This window comes from Mirounga leonina, unplaced genomic scaffold (genome assembly GCF_011800145.1).
Source record: "Mirounga leonina isolate KUSES-001 unplaced genomic scaffold, KU_Mleo_1.0 Mir_94, whole genome shotgun sequence".
NCBI classification, from domain to species: Eukaryota; Metazoa; Chordata; class Mammalia; order Carnivora; family Phocidae; genus Mirounga; species Mirounga leonina.
The window spans coordinates 16619923-16644095 of NW_023270855.1; the positions used below are offsets into that span (position 1 = coordinate 16619923).

The 24173-nt window shown below is 34.9% G+C and overlaps 1 protein-coding gene across 1 annotated transcript in view; it reads right to left on the reverse strand.

The window, feature by feature from the left end:
• Positions 1–24173, reverse strand: part of CNTN6 (contactin 6) — a 586479-nt gene that overhangs the window by 338971 nt on the left and 223335 nt on the right. Inside the window, 1 exon segment of the mRNA XM_034996895.1 lies at positions 3182–3243. The gene's annotated coding sequence lies outside the window, so the exon portion shown is untranslated.

Consider the following 24173-nt stretch of genomic DNA (forward strand, 5'->3'; position numbering starts at 1 on the left):
GCAACAAAATTCCCCCTAAAGCAGCAGGGTCCACACACTGATTTTCCCCTAAGCCAACACAAATTTATCTCTTCCCCAAAGCAATCAGCATTGTGGACATTGAATAAGATGGAGATTTTCCAGCAGTTGTTTTTCCCTTTGACCAACCTCCGTTGTCATGCATTGTTTCCTTCTAAGGTACCATTTCAACCACAAGTTCCATTTCCATGTGGTAGAATCAAACAAGAGGGCATTCTCAACCATAGGGAGAAAATGATACAAGTTTTAGGAAATTCTAACAGATATTCTTTCTCTAATTATATACAATAAGATAGACACCAATTTCTGGTAAGTAGTTTAAAGCAAAATTGCCTTAGTAGAGAAATACAAACTACACAAAGAGAAATTTGCTCTACGGCGAAACCAGTTTTGCTATGATATGGCAAACAGATTGAGGTTTTTCTAAGGCTTACTTACCATGCTAACCATAAAGACATTAACATCTACAATTAATTCCAAAATAATAAACAAACATATAAAATAAAGAGTTAACTTATGAATGATCTGAAAATTTGACCTGGGAAGAAAGACTTTGATAAAATGACAAAGAAGCTTCTAGCTGAGGAATAAAGTATCTCTATGATGTTTCCATATTGTATTACAAATGTCTCAGATTATTTGTATACCCATTACTGTAGTCTCATTTCACACTGCAGTCAAATGAATTAAACACAGTTTGAGATTTATATAGTAATTCTGTATGTATAAAAAAGTAAGTGCATTACTTTTGCAGTGAAAAATAGAAATATATAATACATTTTGGCTTTTCACGTTCTTTGACTTTTTTAAAAAAAGATTTTTATTTAATTTAGATGTGGGGGAGGGACTGAGGGGGAGGAAGAGGAGAGAGGGAATGTCAAGCAGACATCCTGCTGAGCACAGAGCCTGACCTGGGGCTCGATTCCACAACCCTGAGATCAGGACCTGAGCCAAAATGAAGAGTTGGAGGTTTAACTGACAGAGCCACCCAGGTGCCCCTGTATTCCTTGACTTTTAATGCAATTATTCTATTAGTCATTTTCAGTCTTCTTCTTTTATGTAAATATACCTGGGTATTTTTAGACCTCTATTAGTTTTCCATTGCTGCCATAACAAATTGCCACAAACTGCATGGTTTAAAATAACCTGAATTTATTAACTTACAGTTCTGGAGGCGAAAAGTCCTAAATCAAGTTTTGTTGGGAAGGCTGCATTTCCTCTGGAAGCTTTGAGAAAGAACCCATTTCTTTGTCTTTTTCAGCTTCTTGCATTCCTTGACTCTTGGCCCTTGCCTTGTCTTCTTTCCCCAGCTTCTTGTTTTCATGGTCACACCTCTTACTGCCAGCGCTGATCGTCCTGCCTCCCTCTTATAAGGACACTTGTCCTTAAGAGGACCCTTGGTTACATTTGGTTCACCCAGATAATATAGGAAATTCTTCTCATCCATCTCAAGATTCTTTAATCACATCTGAAAGTCCCTTTTATCACACAAGCCAACATACTGACAGGTTCTGGGGATTACGACATGGACATTTTGGGGGGCCCATTATTCAGCCTATTGCAACACCTTACAATTTAAGTATGAACTGATTGTTTCCCACATCATATAATGCCATGTAAATATCACATTGATTTTTTGCTTATTACTCATCTTTCATTTTTAAAGTGCTTAACAATTTAATATTAAAGTATTTTATTTCTATGCTATAATAATAAAACCTCATGCAGGTTTGCCAGTCCATTTCATAAAATTGTCATTTAAAATTATTTTCCTTTCACAAAAATAAGTCATTTTATAATGCTTTTCACACAGAATATACACATTACATATATGTATATTTATCATTTATCTTAAAAAAGCAAACTTTCTCTTAAAAGTGTTTTTCAAGGGTGATGGCCAATTTTTGCAGTTTAGAGAAAAATTAAATTACTATGCGCTAGGAATTAAAGCTCTGTAATTTTAAATTATGAGGACAAAATTCTAAAGGTAGGTATTATTATGTCCAATTTAAGAATGACAAAACTGAGACTCAGAATGAACTTGTGAATTCACCAAGGCTATGCAGGTGATGGATTACGGGCTTACTCTCTAAATCTAGAAACTGGTCAAAAGGTAGACTACATCAGTAGAAAATAGAAAATGCCATTCTGCAGGTTATATCATTGATATAGTTTTAGGTAATGGTTATTTTTAAATATCTTATTGTATGTATTCTAGTCTGGCTTCTGGGTTCCATCATGAATGAATCATTCCCCCATTAGTCTCCAAATGACTTTATTAATACAAGGGTATAATAAGTGAAAAGCATTATAACATGAAGTAAAGTTCAAGTTTCCATGGACATCCGAGAAGTTATCTGCTCCTTTGTCATTTTTCTTTTTCCTATCTTCAAAGGTTGTTTTCCTATGTTATTTTCTCTAAGAGGCTGTCCCACACTTACTCATCCTTGCACAGTTAGTTGTCATTGATTCTGTGCACTTCCTTTTTTTTTTTTTTTTGGACCTATAGATATTTCCTAAAACAGCAGAATACACATTCTTTTCAAGTGCACATGAGCATTCTCCATAACAGATCACAGGTTAGATCACAAAACAGACCTCAAGAAATGCAAAAAAGATTGAAATCATACTACATACAGTTTCTGGCCACAATGCTATGAAATTAGAAATCAACCATAAGAAAAAACCTGGAAAGACATGGCATTTTATTTATTTATTTTATTATTATTATTTTTTTTGTATCAAGTTTTGATTTAAATTCTAGTTAATCATAGCTCTGCTATGAGCAGTCAGTGTGGTTCTTCCTCTTTATCCCTCCACTTTAAGCTTAGGGAAAGAAGGGCTTAAAAGCCACATCACCATACCCTAGGGCTTGGGTGCTGGAATACATCTCACAGGCACTAAATTCTGGTAGGTACCAGATATATAATTGATGATAAAATGAAAGAACAAATAGGTTAATGAAATGTGAGTTTTGCAGAAATTTTGAGAATGAATGCTAGGGCTTTATTTGTGATTAATATTTGATGGTGTCTTCTTTTTTCTTTTGATTTTCAGTATATATTCAACATACTCCTCATGTAATGCTGCATTGTATATAAACCTGTTCAGTTGGATTAACACCCCTTAAAACTTAGATTGATAAGAAAACAGAAAGTCTTACCTTTGGCAGTATTTCTTCCAAGAATGATAACAGTGTAGAGATGAAAAGCACTTCTGTGGGACCTGTTCAACAGACACAACAATGATGTAAAACATGCACTTTAACAACTGTATCTACTCAGAGGAAGATGAGTAGCAATTTTTGTTAGAAAATAACAGATTGTTTTATGAAAGTGAACAACTGATTAATTGATTTTAATTCTTTTAATTTTTAAATTAATATTTATGAGTCTCCTAAAGTGGGAAAAATCACACTATGTAAAGGTACTACCATTTGTATTTTTACAGGAATCTTTCTTTCACTGACTTTGATAAAACTATAAATTCTTACTCTAAAGCAAACAGTAAGCCAAGATTAATCTTTTTTTTTTAATCCGTGTTTCATATGTAGAACTTGCTCAAGGTAAGTTTTGCATAGGCAATAGCCACTTTAATTTTAAAGAAGAAAAATAAAGGCATTTTTTAGGCGATGGAAAAGTACAGATTATTCACAATTGAGTGACTACAATGCAAACAACCTACTAAGTTTTTTTGCCCCCCGGAGGAGATCAGTGGTATTCTCCTTCCCATTGGAAAACCCACTTGCCAGAAAAGAATTAAAACTAAATCTAGTAGAAACTCCATGCCCACACGTTTTTATGTAACAAAATCTCAGTATCCTCAAAATAAATTGGTGCTTTTCCTTTACCAAGTTTTTATTTCAAGAAGCTTAGTTAAAATTTTATCTGAATTTGCACTCAACCCAAATGATGGCCCAGGATTTCTGAACCTCATACTGTTGACATTTGAGTGGTAAGGGCACGTTCCTGGTCTCCACTTATTAGATACCAGGTGCGACAATCAAAAGTGTCTCCAAATATTGCCAGATGTCCCCTGGGGATGAAGGGGGCAGCAAATTCACACCTAGTCAAGAACCAGTGGCCTAGACATATGGAAGAACCAAACAGAATCAATGCTGTGTCCGTTAAACAGAAAGACGTATTCTCTGATATTTCTGTATGATACAGAGTGAAGCACCTCATTCAGTAATGATCAGCGTCACTGCTTGTGTCCTAAACTATGGATTTTATGCCTGACTTTGAAAACCCAAGGTATACATTATACTTGGAAACTGGGCAGAGGGCACATACAGATATGCCCTGGAAACAGAACTCACCCATTTGATTATTTCTACTGCTGAGATTTATGACTTGAGAGTCAAAACCTCCCCCACACATTCCAACCCTTAGTTATGATGGCCACATTAGTTACCCCAGTGAAAGCATGAAGTGAATTCATCAGCCATTTTGACCCTACAGCATATAGTTCCTGGCTTTTCTCAACAAATTCCAAAGCCTGCTGAACTGAAACTGCTAGAATATTAATCAGAAACTTACACAGCGAAGGAACAAAAACAACAGGAACACACACTTAAATTTTGAATTAAAAAGTATATTATATATACCCCTCTCCTTTAATGTTACACAACCTGCAGATAAATACACACACAAACACCGTGACTTTAACTTTCCTTCTCCCTGTGATTATATTAAATTGAGTTGTTTATTGATGCTGGGGCCTAGTGTCCTTTCTGAATTTAAGGAATGGCTTTCTCCTTGTGCGTCTAGTTCTTGCATTTATGCTGCTCCTGAAATGCCAGCAAACATCTTAGCCTTTTAATTCGCCTGTCTCCTAGGTGAGGGGCTGCTTATTCCTCAGTAACTAATTATTTCCACCAGAAAGGTGAGCTCTGAAAGGAATAACATTGCAAAGCTTCTGGGTTTTGTTTTGTTTCATTTGTAAGTAAACAGGAGTTGGAAGGCAATATTTACTAAAGGGATTTCAAGTAGGATCTCAAGAAATAATAAGATTCCCTGGATCTCCTTACCTTGTTCAAGGTAAGACAGGGAGTATGTGCACAAACTGTTACCAAAAGTTACCAGAAGTAAACAGTCTGCAATTCTTAACTAATTTGATAAAATAGAGGGATAATTGGATTATGGATTAATTATGCATATGGCCTGGATTATGAGGTTTTGGCCTGATTCGTCAAGTTTAGCTGGTTCTCTCAATTTATTTTTATTTTTTTTAAAGATTTTATTTATTTATTTGAGAGAAAGAATGAGAGAGAGCATGAGAGGGGAGAGGGTCAGAGGGAGAAGCACACTCCCCACTGAGCCGGGAGCCCGATGTGGGACTCGATCCTGGGACTGCAGGATCACGACCTGAGCTGAAGGCAGTTGCTTAACCAACTGAGCCACCCAGGCGCCCATGGTTCTCTCAATTTAATAAAGCAAAACATGTCTACTGTTCCCTTGTAGTAGCCTGGTAGGTACATGTGTTTGGGTACAGTGAGAATGAGGCCAAAATTCTGCCAAAACACTTTAGAGGGCAAATTAAGTTCAAACAAAAGAATTAGTAGTATTCTAGTCACCTCCTTAAATCTCCTACTTTGCCCATGAAAGTGTAGAGTATCAACTTTTTTTCTTGAGGATTGACAAAAATTCATAATATTCAATTGGGATTTTCACAATTTATCTGTTTTGGGATACATGTTGCTTCACAACTTATTTCAAACTCTGTAATGGCTTCACCCTCAATGTGTGGGTTACAGTGATCCCCTAAACACTATGCAATGGCAATTATCTGACACTTTGTGGTTGTCTTGTGAAATAAAGTATGTATCCAATATCACAAAGGAGTTTCAGTCTAGCTAATGATGCACATTAGCATATCATTTCAATTTTAAGAAATCAATGCCTTACTTACATCCCCTCATTTATTCCTCACAGCAACTAAATGGGGTAAATGCTGTTAAACCCATTGCATGGATGAGGAAACTGATTCTTAGTTTCACAAACCGCACATTGCATGGAAGCTGGCCCTGGTTTATACAGCTTCAATATGTAGAACCAAGACTCAGAACTATGTTTATCTGAAATCAAAACCATACTCTCCTCTAAGAATCCTTTCCTTTCTTTTCAAACTATTCATCCTTTTATTCCATTTGAAAGTAGGTCAGTGTGACTATCTAGTATTTAAAAAAAAAAATCTTTCACAGTCATTAATAGAAGAGTTCTATATTCAAGTATTAATTTTCACCTAAAAATGATTTTATAAAGAAAATCAGTTAATTAAATATGCATAAAATAGTTTCATACTTACATTAGATATGTTCCTGTAGATATCTGAAAAGGGCAATGTTTGCAATTTATTCCCATTGAACAAAAATTTATTCAGTGAGTGCTAGGGACAAGGCAACAAATGTTGTGAGGCTATAAAAATGTAGTTTATAATCTATCAGGGAACAGAGGAAAGGGAGAATGAGATAATTCTAATATAAGAATCAAAGCATTACTATGAGATTTTTCATGAAAGTATTAGACAACACAGGAGTTTAGTTTTACTTTGTTTCTCAATAATCTTAGAGTGGGAAAAACCTTTCTAATTATGATATCAAATACAAAATCCATAAAAGAAAAACTGATACATTTAGCTACATAAAAATAAATTCTGTGTGACCAAGAAAAACTCAAAAGCAAATTACATACTTGGATAAAAACATTGAGTATTTATAGATAAGAATCTAATATAAGTAGTCTTAAAACTCAATAAGAAAAAGACATACGACACATGCACAATGTTATTCATTACAGTATTGTTTACAATAACAAAAGTGTTGTAAATATGTGCTCATCACTGGTTACATATATATGTTACATGTATACTATATCATTATGCATCCATTTAAAATTTTATTTTTTAAGGGAACGTGAAATTATTCTTGAAGATATTGTAAAGTATTTAAGGTAGGACCCAAAATAGAATTTATCTTAGGCTAACAAAAACATGCATTCTTGTGTATGTATGTTCTATCTTTATTGGGTTAGCATACAAGAAAGCACTATTTGCCTACACTAGGATCTAGGGAACTAGGATATAGAGATGGGGATACTTTTCACAGTTATAAGTAAACTCATTATCTAGTCAAATTTTAAATTAAACAAAAAATTTTTTTGAAAAGGAGTATCTTGAGGAAGACATTATGGGGAGGCTCCCAAGCAGTAACCACAAAGATCTGAATAGAAAATTGGAAGGTAACTGACTTGGCAGGAAAGAGAGTCAGTTCAGCTTGGAACACACTGAATGCACTAAGTTTTAGAATAGGTGAATTCAGCATGCTGAGAAGTAGGAAGAGTTCTGTGGCAGAGAGTTAGCAATGTGGGTCTAGAATTTTGAGAATGTTTAGCTTCACATTGTTCCAAACCTACAGCACTAAGCTACCTTCATTCCTTCATGCCAAACCTAGTCTTGAGTACCCCAGCCTAAACCATAAACCCTGCCTCCTTCTACTGTCTGAGACAGGAATTCTGATGAGGATGCTGGAGTCAAGTGACCACTAATGAACTGTATATGGCTGGAATGCCTGGGTGGCTAAGTTGGTTAAGCATCTGACTTTTGGTTTCAGCTCAATCATGATCTCAGGGTCTTGGGATCGAGCCCCGCGTTGGGCCCCCTGCTCAGTGGGGAGTCTGCCTGACGTTGTCTCTCTCCCTCTCCCTCTGCCCCTCCCCCTGCTCTCTCTCTTAAATAAATAAATAATATCTTTTAAAAAATTGTGTGAGTTTCACCATCAGAAAGGATGAATACCCAACTTTTACATCAACATGGATGGGATTGGAGGAGATTATGCTAAGTGAAATAAGTCAAGCAGAGAAAGTCAATTATCATATGGTTTCACTTATTGGTGGAACATAAGGAATAGCATGGAGGATATTATGAGAAGGAGGAGAAAAATGAAGGGGGTGGAAATCGGAGGGAGAGATGAACCATGAGAGACTGTTGACTCTGAGAAACAAGCAGGATTTTAGAGGGGAGGGGGGAGGGGGGGTTGGTTAGCCCGGTGATGGGTATTAAGGAGGGCACGTACTGCATGGAGCACTGGGTGTTATACGAAAACAATGGATCATGGATCACCACATTGGAATCTAATGATGTACTGTATGGTGACTAACATAACATAATAAAATTTAAAAAAAAATTGTGTGAGTTTCATAGACATCAAAATTGAAGTTACAGGATGGTAAGGAAGTCCATAAGCCAGGCATAAGGTCATACTGTATAATTTTCCTTTTATTTTTTTCCCTACTGTGTTTCTTAGTATCTATGGACATTGGCTGCATTGGCTTGTGTTAACAGTTTTTCACCCTTCCTCTGGAATCAGTGCACTGATGTTTCAGCCCAATTCATCTCCATGGGCCACAGTTAGAGAGAATAAGTGAGTTAAAAGAAAGTATCTCAATTCTGGGATCATTTTGTAAGTATTCAAAACAGAGATGATCTCTTTCACTAGGGACACTGGCTAAGATAAAAACACGTAAGCCTGTAATTTGGGGGGCAACTATATAGAGTGAGTGAGCTATTGGGGAATGAAGTCAACACCAAAGAAGACAAAAGTGTGTGTGTGTGTATGTGCGTCTATGTGATCTATGTGTGTGAGAAAGGGAAAAAAAAAATCCAGGTTACATCATATGAGTTCCTGAATCAAAGCCAAACTCCCTCTAAAATTTTATTTCTTGAGCCAGAAGGTCTATCTGTTTGTCTGTCAGTCTATATCCATCATCATGACTCTATCCTTTAAGCCTTCTCAGTTAAGGTTTTATTATTTAAAAGAAATCTCACTTGCACATTATACTTGCCAATATGGTAGGTATAATAATAAAACTCCATGATCCAAATTCTTTCTCTGCGTTGGTGGTATAGTGGTGAGCATAGCTGTCTTCCAAATTCTTTCTCTAATTCAGGTAAGACCTAATCTCATAAAATGTGTGAACATTGAGTATATAGTTATTTGTCAAACAGTTCTAAGGGGCTCAATAAACACTTGTTGACTGATGGCTCTCATGTCTCTTTATTTCAATATACAATTGATCCTTGAATAACACAGGTTTGAACTATGCAAGTCCACTTATATGTGGATTTTAAAAATATAAATACAGCACAGTGCTATAAATGTATTTTCTCTTCCTTATGATTTTCCTAATAACATTTTCTCTAGCTTATGGTAAAAATACAGTACATAAGACATATAACATTAAAAAGTATGTGTTAATCTACTGTTTATGTTATCAGTAAAGCTTCAGATCCAAGTAAGCTATTACTAGTTTTGTGGGGGGAGGAAAAAGTTATATAGTTTTTTGACTGTGTAAGGGGAAGAGGGTGCCCGTAACATCCATGTTGTTCAGGGATCAACTGTACTTCAACAAATGTGTTGTGATACTACTATACTCAAGGCTTTCCTTCACTGAAATGAGGATTCTTATACGTGCAAAGCATGGAGTCAGTTAACAAGCTTTATAAGGCTGAATACAAGATTCCAGTGCTTTCATTTGATATGGGACAGGAAAGCTATTAACAAGAAGCCAGATTTCTTGTAACCTTAATTCACTAATAACCTATGGTTTCATCTTTCTGCAATATGTATTTTGAGTTTCTCTTTAGCTTTAGAAGAGAAGAACAATCTGTGATCTTCTATAAACAAAGTATAAACAACATTTAACTGAAGTGAAAATAACAATGTATTTTAGGATTCATGGATCAGATCTGTGTAGCTTATAAGTTAACTTTTTAAAGCATATACCGAATATATTACAAATAACATATTGTTATGTTTGGCTCTCCCCAGAAAGCAATAAATAAAATCTATGTCTAAAGGCATTTACATATTAGTAGTGGCTGAGATTTTATAGATGTAGCTTTACTGCCAAAAGAAAAAGCAGTTATTTTGGGGTCTCTACAGCTATAAACCTGTACATAGATTTTTACAGTGCTGAGTAAGCTTGGATAAAATTAAAGCATAAAACTTCCCCACATGACTACTTTAGTTATCTTTGGGAATATTATTCATTTGAGGATTTTTATTTCAAATAGCAAATGTATGGAAGTACTTTATTTTTTTTTCTTCTTGATGTGGACCGAATTAATGAAACTAATATAACAAGCAGATAAAAATTGTCAAAGACACTTGCAAGACATTTTGCATAGAAATGTCCTTGTGTTTTGACATTCTGATTTCTTGTTTTCTGACAGGGCTATAATTTGCTTTAAGAATTGTTTTAATCAATTACCAAATGTTTCTTATGCTGCGCTGGATGGAAGTAATTGAGTTTTGTAAAGGAGTAGCTGAGTAGCTGGGTATGATTAAAAAAATTTTTTTTTCATTGACCTTTCTTGCTTTCAAACCCAGGGTCTAATTAAAAACAATGCTTCCTAAAAGAGGTTATCCTCAAAGATAGTTTTAATAAAGCTTTACAGTTTTTGATAACACTGTCGTCTTTAACGAAAGGCCTAACATCGTTGCTACAATGACCAAAATCAGTAATTAAACATCTCACAGCTAGCCCATGTTCAAGCTGCAGTTTCTGAGCTTATAAATCCATGAAAATAAATCTCTCTGGGGCCATCTCAGCTCCAGAAAGATAGCTTTAAATGAGCTATAGAACTGAACCTTGCTCTTTCCCTAAAGTGTGTGGTGCATTGCAGAATGCCTATTTATAGAACTACTTTAAATACGATCAAGACCTCTTCTTTAGAAAAAAAAAATATATTTTCACTATTTTTTTTTTCCATTTAACTTTGAGATGAAAGCCATCTTCCTTTAGTTCTGAAATTCTATTTACAAAAGGCAGGGCTCTATGTTAAAGAAAATAAAGTATACCTGAAAAAAACACTGTGAAACAGCAAATCATAATCTAACTATTTCTAGAATTTTTACAACACAAAAAGGCCTTAGAAATCATTTTAAAAATAAGACAAACATTATTGGGGAGAAACATTTTCTTTTGTCTGCCCAGTATCCATGATCTTTTCTATTCATGATAACTCGTGCAAAATCACTCCTCCCCTAACGATGATGGCACACAGTCCATTTTCTCCTAGTTCCCTACCATCTGGTTTTCTGGAATTCATTGGTAGAGATTACATTCCCTTTAATATTTCCTTCCATTATTTCTTCCCAGTAAATAGCCTTCTCTTAAACTATGCATGCTCTGCTCCAGCTTTTCTGAAGGAAGAGCTGCTTACGTTACTGGTTTTTAACGTGTGTACCATTTCTGTATCCTGATATTTCTAGTGTTTTATCTGAGTATAAAAGTATTCCAGGAATGCCACTGGATGACAAATTTATTAAAGTTATAATCCTTTAAATCCTCTTAAGGTCATAAATTAAAAACTATGACATAAAATTGAAGACATATTGTGACCAATTATTTTCTCATTCATATTCACTCAACACAGTGTACTGTATACCAGATAGGAAAAAAAAAAAAAAAAGATTATGCAGTTTAGGTAAGAATACAGATAGAACATGAATAACTCCTTGGTTTAAAGGGTTATTTTCTAAGGAGCAAAGTCAAATTCTTGAACATATCCTATAAGGTTGCCCACTCTCTAGTCTTATTTTTTCTTTTACACCTCAAGTCCCATCTGCTCTGAACAACCAGAGCTTTTGCCTACATTCCCATTTTACCATCTATTCTCCATATACACTGAAATCTCGGAGAAACCTATTAGGTCCTTACTCATACCCTTGTACATATGGCTTTCTTCACCTCTGAAGCCATTTTATCATCCTTTGAGGGGCGCCTGGGTGGCTCAGTTGGTTAAGGGACCAATTCTTGGTTTCAGCTAACGTCATGACCTCATGGGTCATGAACTCATGGGTTGTGAGATGGAGTCCTGTGTGAGATTGAGCCATGGGTGGGGCTCTTCACTCAACGGGGAGTCTGCCTGAAGATTTTCTCCATCTGACCCTCCCCCTACTCCCACAAGCGCACTTTCTCTCTTGAATAAATAAATAAATCTTTATTATTATCATCCTTTGAGACCCAGAGAAAACATTAACTCATTCATGAGCAATTTTTCAGATGATTCAGATATATTTATGTCTCCATTCTTATCTCTTACAATATGTTCTATAAAAATCCATTCTAATATTAAATACATTTGGTCATAATTATTTTTAGACGTTTATCTCTCCTAATATTCTACAAGCTCTTCAATGATAAGAAATGGATCTTGTTCATTTAATTATTCCCCCCGACTTTCTGCATGCTAAACTGATACATTGTGAGCTCAACATATATTAGACAAATAGAAGCATAAATGAATAGAGGCAAGATTAAAAGTGAGAATGCAACTCCCAGGCCAGCTCCTCTTTCCACTGCACCAAGCTGACTTTATCCATGACAGACAGGCCAACAGATACTATATTATGATCTAACTGTAAATTAGTTATTTCCTTTAATTTCAAATATATCTATGAGTAAACTGTATAAGACTAGAAAGAAGGACAAAGAGTAATTATTCTGATGGTTTAGGCTATACATCTGCTAATTCAAATATCTATATTTCAGACTATATTCTTTGATTTAGAAATACCCAATTATTTCACTTCTTCACTTTGTTTTGGATATGTGTGAACCTTAAGCTCATGTTAATATCATGGTTTATATCCATTCACTTCCAAATGTGAATGTATTTCAAACTAAATAAATAAATAAATCTCAACCCTCAAGCTTTGCTTTCATTGAGTAATATGAAATAAAAACAGTTGTTATATATATTTTTCGGAGCTTCTTTTTTAAAGTATACTTGACACATAATGTTACATTAGTTTCAGATGTATAACACAGTGATTTGACAAGTTTATATGTTACCCTATGCTCACCACAAGTGTAGCTACCATCTGTCACCAGACAATGCTATTACTAATATCATTGACTACTTCCTATGCTGCACCTTTCATCCCTGGAAATAAACACAGCTTGTAACCCTGGTTGACTAGGTAATTGGTACTGTGTAGACTTGGTCTGTGTTTCCTTGCTAGTGTATCTTCATTCTTGAGCCATAGTTTTTATTAGACTTAATTATGCTCCCCTGCTACTTTAAATCAAGGGTATCCTCAAAATGAGGATTGTGTCTATTAAATTTAATTACTTCCCTCTGTGGATCAAGTGCCTAGGATGCTGCTATTAAAAGGAGGCTGTTATTACGACAGGCTGCTCCTGAACTGGAACATACGTTTGTAAAACAACTCTCAATTTCGTAGTGTCATGGTTCCAACCAGCTGTGTTCCAACTCTTACATGAGTTCATACTTTTTTAGTAAACATGCTTAATGGAATAAAATACCCTAAATGGATATGCACACATATCCTTTTTTTTTTTCCCTTTGCATGTCCTCCGAACATTGATCATTTACTTCCATTTGATTGGTATTTCTTCAGGGAAATGGCATATCTGTTCTACCACATTGTGGCTAATGGTTACTGTACATGAACCTTGAGGCTATATATGCTTTTGCAATAATTAATTTACTAGCAATATCCCTAAGGGTGTTGTAATAGAAACAGAAAGGTGATGGAAAGAGGAAAAACACAACAGAGAATTATGCCAGCTGTGTACCAAGATCTATTATTACAAACAGTTAACTCAGATAATTGAACTCTAGGGGATGTCATCACTTGAATTTTCATTTTAGAATTGTCCCAACTTAATTCCATGGATCTTCAGATTCATTTATGAGCAATCTTAATGCTGATGATTTATCTAAGGAACCTCAGGCAACATTAGAAAAATGGAACAAATACATTAACTGTTTTCTATTAATAAGAACACTTAGAGTTATAATACCTATGTGCAAGTCTCTGCTGCCATCTACTAGTTGGGTGACTTTGAGTAAGTTGCTTTGATTAAAAATAAGGCAATAGTTATAATACATGCCTTACCTACCTTCGCAGGTTGTAAGAATAATGAAATAAGAATTTTCATATTAAATTTCCATGTTAAAAATAATTTAAGAAATTACTATTCATAGAAATATATAAATTCAAAACAGAAAATAAAAAAAAAAACAAAACAGCAGAGAGAAGTCAAGATATTTGGCATACTCAGTGGAAAATGCCCAATCCATAAACAGACTTTTTCTACATGATTTTGAACTGGTTTGACTGAATTTTTGACCCAACTGATAGAATGTTTTGGCGTCCTGAGGACATCATTTAAAATAGCAATTATTTTCTCACCTTTTATTATCTTCTCCCCGACAATAACATAGGCCAGAAAACTAATTGTCAAAAGTAGTTTCATCATGCAAGAAATGGGTGACTGACTTGGGTCAGTTCTCAAATAAGTATTTTTATATGATCTAGATATTTAATTGAACTGTGCTCAATTATCCATTCCTACAATCCAATCCATATGTCCATGTTCTTCTGGTGCCTTTTGCCACCACCTTTAAAAATTTTGTTATATTGAGATAACTCTGGGTTATAAATTATCCAAAGCACAGTTAAAATGACAAGGCAGTTAATCTCTAACCTTGGACAACTAGAAAGAAATTTTTTGTGCCCTGTAAGGAAGTGTTAAGGACCTATTTACTAAACAATAAAAAACTATGGTAAAGTAGAAAGGGTATCAGAAAAAAAGAAAAACCTGTCCCATGAAAGAAAGACTCTTTAATTCTGCATAGTTTTTGAGAACACAATGGACATCAGTCATCGAAAATTTTAAAATAAATAAAGAAAAACAGTAATAATGACAACAATGACTAATATTTATTCAGTACTTGTAAGTCCTAGGCACTTTGCTAAATATTTTACATCCATGTTTTAATTAAGTCCTTTGAACAACCTTACCAGCTAGGAAAATTATGTACCCTAACTTTACAAATGAGACAACTGAGAGAGAAATTGAGTAAATTGCACAATATCACACACCAGAATTCAAACTCAGGGCTATCCGACATCAGAATCAGCTCTTAATCTCTTTACTACATTGTAAAAAAGGCAAAATTCAACTCAATATAACTTTATCTGAGTTCTCCAACAACAGAAGGAGCTTGCCAGCAGAGTAATTTCTATTCACTGAAAATGAACTTGATAGAATAACAAGCTTGACGTAACGCGATGGATGAGGTAACTGAAGTCCAGAGCTGCAAAGTAGCTTTTTAACTATCGTAAAGTGGTTAGAAGCAGAGACGGGATGGGTGATCTCCTGTTCCCCACTCAAGTAATCTCTTTACCATGCACAATGGTTTTTTAATGTGATGCTAGAGGAGCACCTTTGATGATGTTGTAGAGGTGTTTCAGCAAGAAATAGTTCCTTGGACTGTGTTAGCTATTCTTCTGCCTGTCCAGCTAGCTTTCTTATCCTTATTCCTATAATTGACACTAGTCCCCTAGGTATAGGGATGTGCAATAAGACTTGGTAACTGTATAACTTATTCTCCAGACAAATGTGATTGGCCCAAAGGATGGACAAATCAGAGACCTTCCTTGGTATTAATCCATGGATTTTAGGGACGCTACATGCTTGCTTTTCCAATGGAGTTGCTGATATGTGATTGCTGATTTATGTTCAAAAGGAAACTCCTCCAGGACATGAAAAGAAACAAATGAGAGGTCAAAAAGAATCCTGAAGCCATTAAACCCTGGGTTCTAAGTTTTGAATCCATCAGTCTTTTGTTTCTTTTCAATTTTATGAATTATCCTATATCCCTCCTTGACTATATGAGTCAATTAATTTCTCTTTTGTTTAAGTTAGTTAGAGTTGGGTTTCATTTTCTTGCAACTGAAAGACAGAAGCCTAACTACTCAAGATGGGGAGGGTGAACTCTATTTCTCTTAAGGTGTCTTTTTGAATCAAGTCACTGTGGATCACTAATCCTTATGTTTACTACATTCAGTCATTTAACACAACTGCCTATTTACCACTAATTCATGAAAGCACCCAGCAAGTCTATCTGAGCCCCTTTTGTGAAGTCAAGTGAAAACCCATCCAACACATAACCCTGTTTCCAAATGGCCAAATGGAGAGAAAGTCTAAAAATGAATCCCAATTTTCATAAAATGTTTAGCTTTCCTTAGGGGAATTAAAAACACTGTAGCTAGAAATCTTTCTTTAGCACTACTAAAAAGAGGCACTTGAATGAAGCATTTTATGAGAAAAATCTTGTTTTCTCACAGAGAAACTCCTTTGTGACCTTATGCACTAGGTTATTTCTTCCCAAGCACTTGTTTATTATCATGTAGTCATGGGAGCCAACATGACTATTTGTTGTGCCTGAAATGTAATTATAATTCTCTTACTGCTTCTCAGAAACAAGTCTTTGAAATTAGGAAGCCAAAGGTCAACACAGTCAAAAGAGATGAATTGCAAAATTTTTGCTCAGGACACTCAGTAACTTTGGAGAACAATTTCTGGACAGGTTGATGACCAGCAACTCTTGTAAAGTGGCAACAATGACCAAAACAAGGAATCACCGATTATGACAATACACCTAAAAAGATCACTGCAGTGTTCTCATTAAATATAAAATTATTAAACTTTTAATGTTGCCTATCAATTAAAAAAAACAAATGTTCCTAATTCTACATCATCTTTCACACTGAATTGAAAAGAGAGATGTGGTAGTGTGAAGGCTGTCATTAGGGTCAGGAAAAAGCAGCAAATGTTTCTGAGTCATGACAGATACTATATTATTATCTCTTATGTTGAATTGTGATCACTTTGTCACATAAGTTTAAAATGAATTCAAAATCTTTCTATCTCTAATTCTTAGGGAGAAGCAAGAAAAACAGGAATTTCTAGGAGCTGTCAGATACTCAAGAAAAGACCATCTTTAAACTATTTTCCAGTTGGGGCGCCTGGGTGGCTCAGATGGTTAAGCGTCTGCCTTCAGCTCAGGTCATGATCCCAGGGTCCTGGGATCGAGTCCCACATCGGGCTCCCGGCTCAGCGGGGAGCCTGCTTCTCCCTCTGACCCTCTCCCCTCTCATGCTGTTTCTCTCTCGCTCGTTCTCTAAAAAATAAATAAAATCTTTAAAAATAAATAAATAAATAAATAAACTATTTTCCAGTTGGTGAAATGGAAATTTTTCAAGGTCAAAGTATTGAAGAAGCACCTAAGTAGATGTTTCTATTACATGTGATGCGCTTATCCAGCTGCCTATAACTTTGCATCACTGACTTTGTATCAAGACGTGCCAACATTGGAGTTACCTTATGGAGGTCAGGGCATAGTTGGAATTATTGAATGGATTGATTAAGTATCAGGCTTATTGTGGGATAATGCCTAATTTTCTTAACTTCCACTTAAACAATAGACAGAAATTCACAATATACTAAACACTCAGTATTTCTCTATTCAGTCTTCAAAATACAGGTAGTTACGTCAAAAATACTGTTATTTCAAACTGTGACTTGGGGATACAATTCTTTTTTCACTTGTTTACCACACCAAAATAACTCTCTTCTGTAAGTGATTAAAACTTAATTTTTAAAGAAAATTCTGTAAACTGGAAAGAAAATTAAAAACTATTCATTCTATGCTTTTCAGATCTTCCTCGGGACTTAGTAATTAAAAACAATATTCAGCATCAAAAAATCAGCTTCACTTTTCCTGTGAATTCACAGCCTTAAAATAGTGATGACCTTTCAAGAAAACACTATTCAAAATAACAAGGGCAGGGCATCATCAGGCTAAGAACCATTAACTTTCAGCCTTTTGCCCCTTTTCTAATGTTTTGTGAAAAATATGGTAGTAACAGATAATTTATCTATCTCATTCTAAACCACTCCTCACCAAGCAATCTGCCCTTCTGGGGCATCTTACTTTTCGGCAACTTCACACTTTTGCATATATTTCATGCATACAGCCTCCTTTGACTTTAAACAGAGATTAGAATTTTTTAAAATGAAAAAGCCAAAGCAAGCAAAAAACTATGGACTTGGCTGGGAACATAATTCAACAAAAACTGAGTCAAAATTGGGGTGTCTGCGTGGCTCAGTTGGTTAAGCATCTGCCTTCGGCTCAGGTCGTGATCCTACGGTCCTGGAATCGAGTCCCGCATCCTGGCTCCCTGCTCCATAGGGAGACTTCTTTTCTCTCTCTCTCTCTCTCACTGTCTCTCATGAACAAATAAATTCTTTTAAAAAACTGAGTCAAAATTAAGAAAAATGATGAAAATATACACACCCAAGTAACTTCAATTTCAGTTATTAGGATGATCCAATTTTTTGTCCTTATGAGGTTACTTCCCAACTTTTTCATTTTGATGACTACAAACATGATATTATCAGGTACAATTTTATGAAAGACCGAAGGATAAAGTAGGTTATTATATAGGTTGGGAATTTTGTTCAACTTTGAGGAGGCTGAAGGGATAATGAAGGTTTTCCTTGGTACACAGCTGTATTATCACCATCATCTTTGTCCTTATTGTCATCATCATCCTCCTCCTCCTCCTCCATTCATTAGTTACTATATAGTAAGCTTTATGCTCAGCACTTTACATATATTATCTTCTTAACCTTCCAGAGAAATAGGAAAAAGATGGGGTAACAAATTCATAAGGTATGTAGTAATGTCATCTGAACTTTGCATATGAAGTAAAGAGAAGTAGATAAATGCTCAGACACATAGAAAGAACTAGTATAGGACCCAAGGTTTGAATCCAAGAAGTTTGAGAGTCTTGTTTTCTATCCAATTTCTTAATTCAGTTCTAGGAAGCTTTATGTGAAAATTTCTTTATGTAACATTCTTTGCTAGTATGTGAATTATACGCCACTCTAAGACTGAAGATTACTAAAACCTAAAAGATTCTCAACACTTTTGAGAGTTTCTTGAGGACAGGGCTTCATTCTTAGCATCAATTACAGTAACCAAGCACATGCAATGGTTCTAAGTAATTTTTTATTAATACCTTATCAAAGTAAAACAAGAATATGGTTTAAAGAATTAAATAGTTCTAACTGCTTAGGATAAACATTATAATTTCCTGTTACCCTCATCTCAATCTTGGAAGAAGAAACTTTCTTCTGGATCTTGCTTCTATATTTCCAAATAACATGCTTACATTGTTGTCTCTCAATGGATATCTGGAGATTGATATTTATAAAATTTTGTATTTTGGCAGGTGAGGACTTTAACTCTCCTACTGTCTACCTTTCCTACCTTTATTCTCAAAATGTTATATCACAATCTTTGCTTAATGCCATATTCAGTGTTTTAACTATCATAAACATGTGAATATTGTTCACTATTGAGTCATAATTTACTATGATAACTCTTTCTTGTTATTCCTTTTGTTTTTCCTGGAATTAGCATTGCTCTTTTTTTTTTTTTTTTGAAAACCCCAACTCTTATTCTTGAAAAAACAGCTGGATAAACTGGTGAAAGCCAGTTTGTTGAAATTTCAAGATGGTATAAAAATGCTTCCATGACACAGTTAGCATTTGCACGTTAGCTTCCAAAAGGCGCACTGCTCAAAATCACTCATCCATCATTTGCCAACTTTGATCTGGAGGTACTGAAACAATGAATTGAGTTCTTAAAAATTTACTTTAAAAGAATAGATAATGAGGGAATTCTGGACCTGAGGATCTTTAGTATTTGAACAAATCCACAGACAGAACTGAAAGTAGGTGAAGACTTCAGTTTTGATTTCCAAAGATTCCAATCTTTCCAAAAAAGATTTCCAACTTTTCTGTGAGGATGTATACTCCATTAAAGCTCAGGCTTGTAGCCACACTGTTCCTTTTGTAGGTATTTTCAAATTATATGGTTGAAAATCCAGTCAACCAGTGGCCCAAACAGGTGAATTAGCCATAATTCAGTGGCTCATGCAGTGCAGCCACAGGGACCTGGCTCTCATTCACCCCTAAGCCATCTCTTGGTAATGACCTCCGTGTCTAGAGACCAGGGGAAGGACTTTAGTGAGCAGCAACTAATCCATTCAAACAGTCCTTGTGCTTAATGCCAGATTTCTTCCCATACATCCCTAAGCAACTTCCAATCTAAAATCACTCTTAGCTCTGAAAAAAATGTGACCAACTTCTAAAATCCTTTAAGCATTGCTCATTTTTATTGCTTAAGAGTCTTTGAATCTTTTGAATCTTCCCACACCATCCAATAGATCTGAAAATCCTCTCAACACAGTATTCATATAATCAGAACTATCAGAAAATGTCAATTTCATTTTTTTTTAATCTGTTGTAGATATTTCCTCTGGAGTCACTTTCTTACTGCCCCAAATTACACTAGTATCTTTTACCAAGGCCTGTAGTACAGATATCACAGGTTTTTCTTTGACCTCATCTTGGGAATTATCTTGATCATTCTTTTGTGATAGAATCTCTGTTCTCTAGATCCAAAGTCTCCCTTTTCGTGCTTTCTCATTACTTTTGAAGAGCATCCTACATCAGATTCCCATAAAACAATGATGAAAGAAAATTTTTTGAGACACTGTATATCTCAAAACATCATTATTCTACCTTCTTACTCAATTTATAAATCTATATTTGGTCATACTATTTATTAGAATAAATGAATAAAAAATGAATAAAGAAAATATCATTTCTCTATGAATTTTGAAGACACTGGATCCAATTATCTCCTACCTTTAGGGTGAATGTTGAAGAGTTTCTTGCCAGGCTGATTTTCAACTCTTTATATGAAACTTTCTTATTATTAATATAGTAGATCTTTTTTATTTCCTTTTTTTTTTTTTTTTTTTTTTTTGGTGGGCCCTTTCAAGATGGAGACTTATTTACTTCAGTTCTGGGATTTTTTTTCCTATATTATTTCTTTGTTAATTTCCCATTATTTTGTCTGTAACCTCTTTTTGGAACAGCATTTAGAATATTGGACTGCCTGACTCACTCACTGAATTTTCTTATATGTTCCCCACTATTGTCCCTTTCTATCCCCCTGGTTTCCAAGAGAATTACAGAATTTATATCTTACAAAATTGTATAGATGTTTTAAATTTTATATAATTATTTTTTTTAAATTTCTAACATCCTGATCTTGTTCTCTAACTGTAATTTGTATAGTTTTTGTAAAGCTTCCTTTGCTCTTATTCTGAGATTTCTCTGTGGTTACTAATTATATATATATATATTTTTTTCTTTTTAAGGTGTTCTACTTTCTGCCATCTTGTTCACCATGAGTTAGGTTGTTTTTTTGTTTGTTTTTTGTTTTTTGTTTTTTTTTAGTTTGTACATTTGAACATCTTCCATCTTGGAGAGGTTCCTCAACTGTGGCTATTTGTTTATATCTCATTTGGTACTTCCTAATATCAATATTTAACTGTCTCTTCTCTGGAGTGATTTAGTTCAGTCAAAAAAAAAAAAAAAAGGATGCTCCTATATCTTTTTTTGAAGATCACAAACCTCTATGCCAGCTTTATAAAAACCCTTCCTGGGGCACCTGGGTGGCTCAGTCGTTAAGCATCTGCCTTCAGCTCAGGTCATGATCCCAGGGTCCTGGGAACGAGCCCCGCATCGGGCTCCCTGCTCCGCGGGAAGCCTGCTTCTCCCTCTCCCACTCCCCCTGCTTGTGTTCCCTCTCTCGCTGTGTCTCTCTCTGTCAAATAAATAAATAAAATCTTTAAAAAAAAAAAAAAAAAACCCTTCCTGGAAGAAAAAGAGAGCTCAAGCCCCATAGGTCAGTAAGCATAATCCCAGCTTCCTGGGATCTGAGAGTTGGGAGTACTTAATTTAATTACTTCAGAGATTGGATCTCCTATTTCCTGGGATATAGGTTTATCCACTTGACTATGAATAATGGAAGGGGCAGTCTTGGGTTCTTGTTCTATATATAAACTTTTTAATCTGTATCGCTCGAAGCATATCCACCATCAAACTCAAGTAACCTTTTTTTCAGTAATCAGTGCCTTCAAATTTACAGCCTTCCAAGAGTTATGTGGAGTATGTTAGCTTCCACCTTGTTAGCATCTCCCTCATCTACTATGGAGATTTGACATTTTCTTCTGCCCTGTTTATTCTATTACCATGCATTCAACTCTTTATCTTTTTATATTGTGATTTAGAGATATTGATTTATCTTACATTCATTAAGGCCAGAGTATGGATCTCTGTTTCATGTACTTCTTACAGTATAAGGGGGAAAAGGGCCTAAAAACATTTCTCTACCCTCTTAAACTAAAAGCCTGCTAACTATAAGATGGCTCCTATAAATGAATAAACAGATTAATAAACAATTAAAAATACCAGTAGAACTGTTGGTATGCTGGTCATTGTATATGTACCTCAAATACTTGTTGGAATTGAGTATAAAGTTACAAAAAAATAGTAAAATTAGCCTGATCATATTTTCCCTTTCCAATAGTTTCTCTCCTTTCTAATTTTATGGAAGATGCTGAAATTGACCAGCAAGTATGGAAAACTCCACTGGGAGTAATTTTAAATAAAGGAAATTGATGGCTAAGTAAACATAGTACTTAAATTTAAATATATCTAAGAGCTTAGCCATTATTCTTAAGTATCTCAGCCATTTCCCCTAAGTTTATCCATCTAGTTATTCAGAATGTAAGGAGATGCCACTGCTTACTCCACTATCTTCAGTGAATAAATGATTATATCTATAAATATAAAAATGTTGCTTTACACTCTACAGCACAGTCTCAGGAATTTACTTGAAAAATTTGGGTGACTCAAGCAATGGTATTTGCTAACTGGCCACAATTGCTGATTGACTGGCTCCTCATAACAGTATTTTGTGTTAAGTTTCTTAAAGTTTGAGAAAGATAGGGTACCTATGATAATTTTATGTGGAATACTATTAAAGTAAAATATTATGAAAAAAGTAAAAGACTTTATAATTGATTATATAAAACAATTTGATTTTTATAATTGATTACATAAAACAATAATTAGCACAAGAAAACTATAATATGAACAGAATGTTTAGGAACTACTCAGGTTTGGACAGAGTCCAAATTAAGCAGAAGTTAAAACTTCATAGACACCTACAGAGCTCAAACATGCTCTTCAATGTTTTAAAACTTCAGTAGCTTCTACGATAACTATTTAACATTGTAATGTACATAATTGATCATTTAACGTTGAATTCTCTAAAATATCACCAGATTGCCTGTTAATAAGTCAAAACTACCTTTTTAGAACACATAGTAAATGAGAACACTATCTTGACAGAATCTCACCAGTTTCTTAGAAGGAGAAAGTCATAAGTTAGGTATTTACAAATACCTTCGGTCTGAATTCAAATGTCTTAGGGGAAGTTCTTCAGGGTAGGAAAATGATTGGGATAAGGCAAAATTTTAAGATAATAGTTAAGACTTGGACATATCTAGGCAAGGCCCTTTAAAGGATTCTTGCTAAGTAAACTCTTATTCAATAAGTGAACAGTTTGCTCAGGTAAATAAACTTTTGTCTCAGATAAATTGATTTTCAAGAACTTCCTGAATAAAATAATATTTGTACGTAGTTTTACATTTCTTAGGCAAAGTTTTTCTGAAAAACACAACTAAGGCATCTTAACCTAAGTGGTCTAAATTCTTTTCTTTCCTGGACAAATCTTCCTGGATACAAAACTAAGTAATGGTGCACAGGCGGTTTCAGTTATACTTCTCCTTAAAACAACGTGCTTTTGGATTGGATGGCCTTATCCCAATCTCTAACAGATACATTCTGATTTTTCTCTATTACTATGATGCCCTTTAGGCCAAAGAATAGAGAGGGAGTTGTGGCATCAGCAAAATGATACCCCCAGGCCTCACTTCTCTAACTGGAACACTGAAATCCAAGGAAAACTGTCAGAAGCAACTTTGTCAGAACCCTGCAAAGGAGTCAAAAGTTTATAGCACCCAAGCAAACACTGAATCAAGAAAGTCAATGTTAAAATGATAGAAAAGCTTTGTGGTATTTTTACTTGTATTTGTTCCATGCCCTCATGGGCATGCATCACTCTTTTAGAGGGAAACCTACATTCCCAGTGTGGAACTGATCCCTCATCTGGTAAGAGTAGAGAAGTCCTGAATCACAAATCCTCATATATGTCTGCTCTAAGCTATCTATGGGCTATCTGAATGACTGATGCAAGGCATTAATCTTTGTTTAACCTAGCTCAAAAGTTAGGCTGGAAAGGTTGTCGGGATTCAGGAAAAAAAAAAAAAAAAACAACACTGAAAG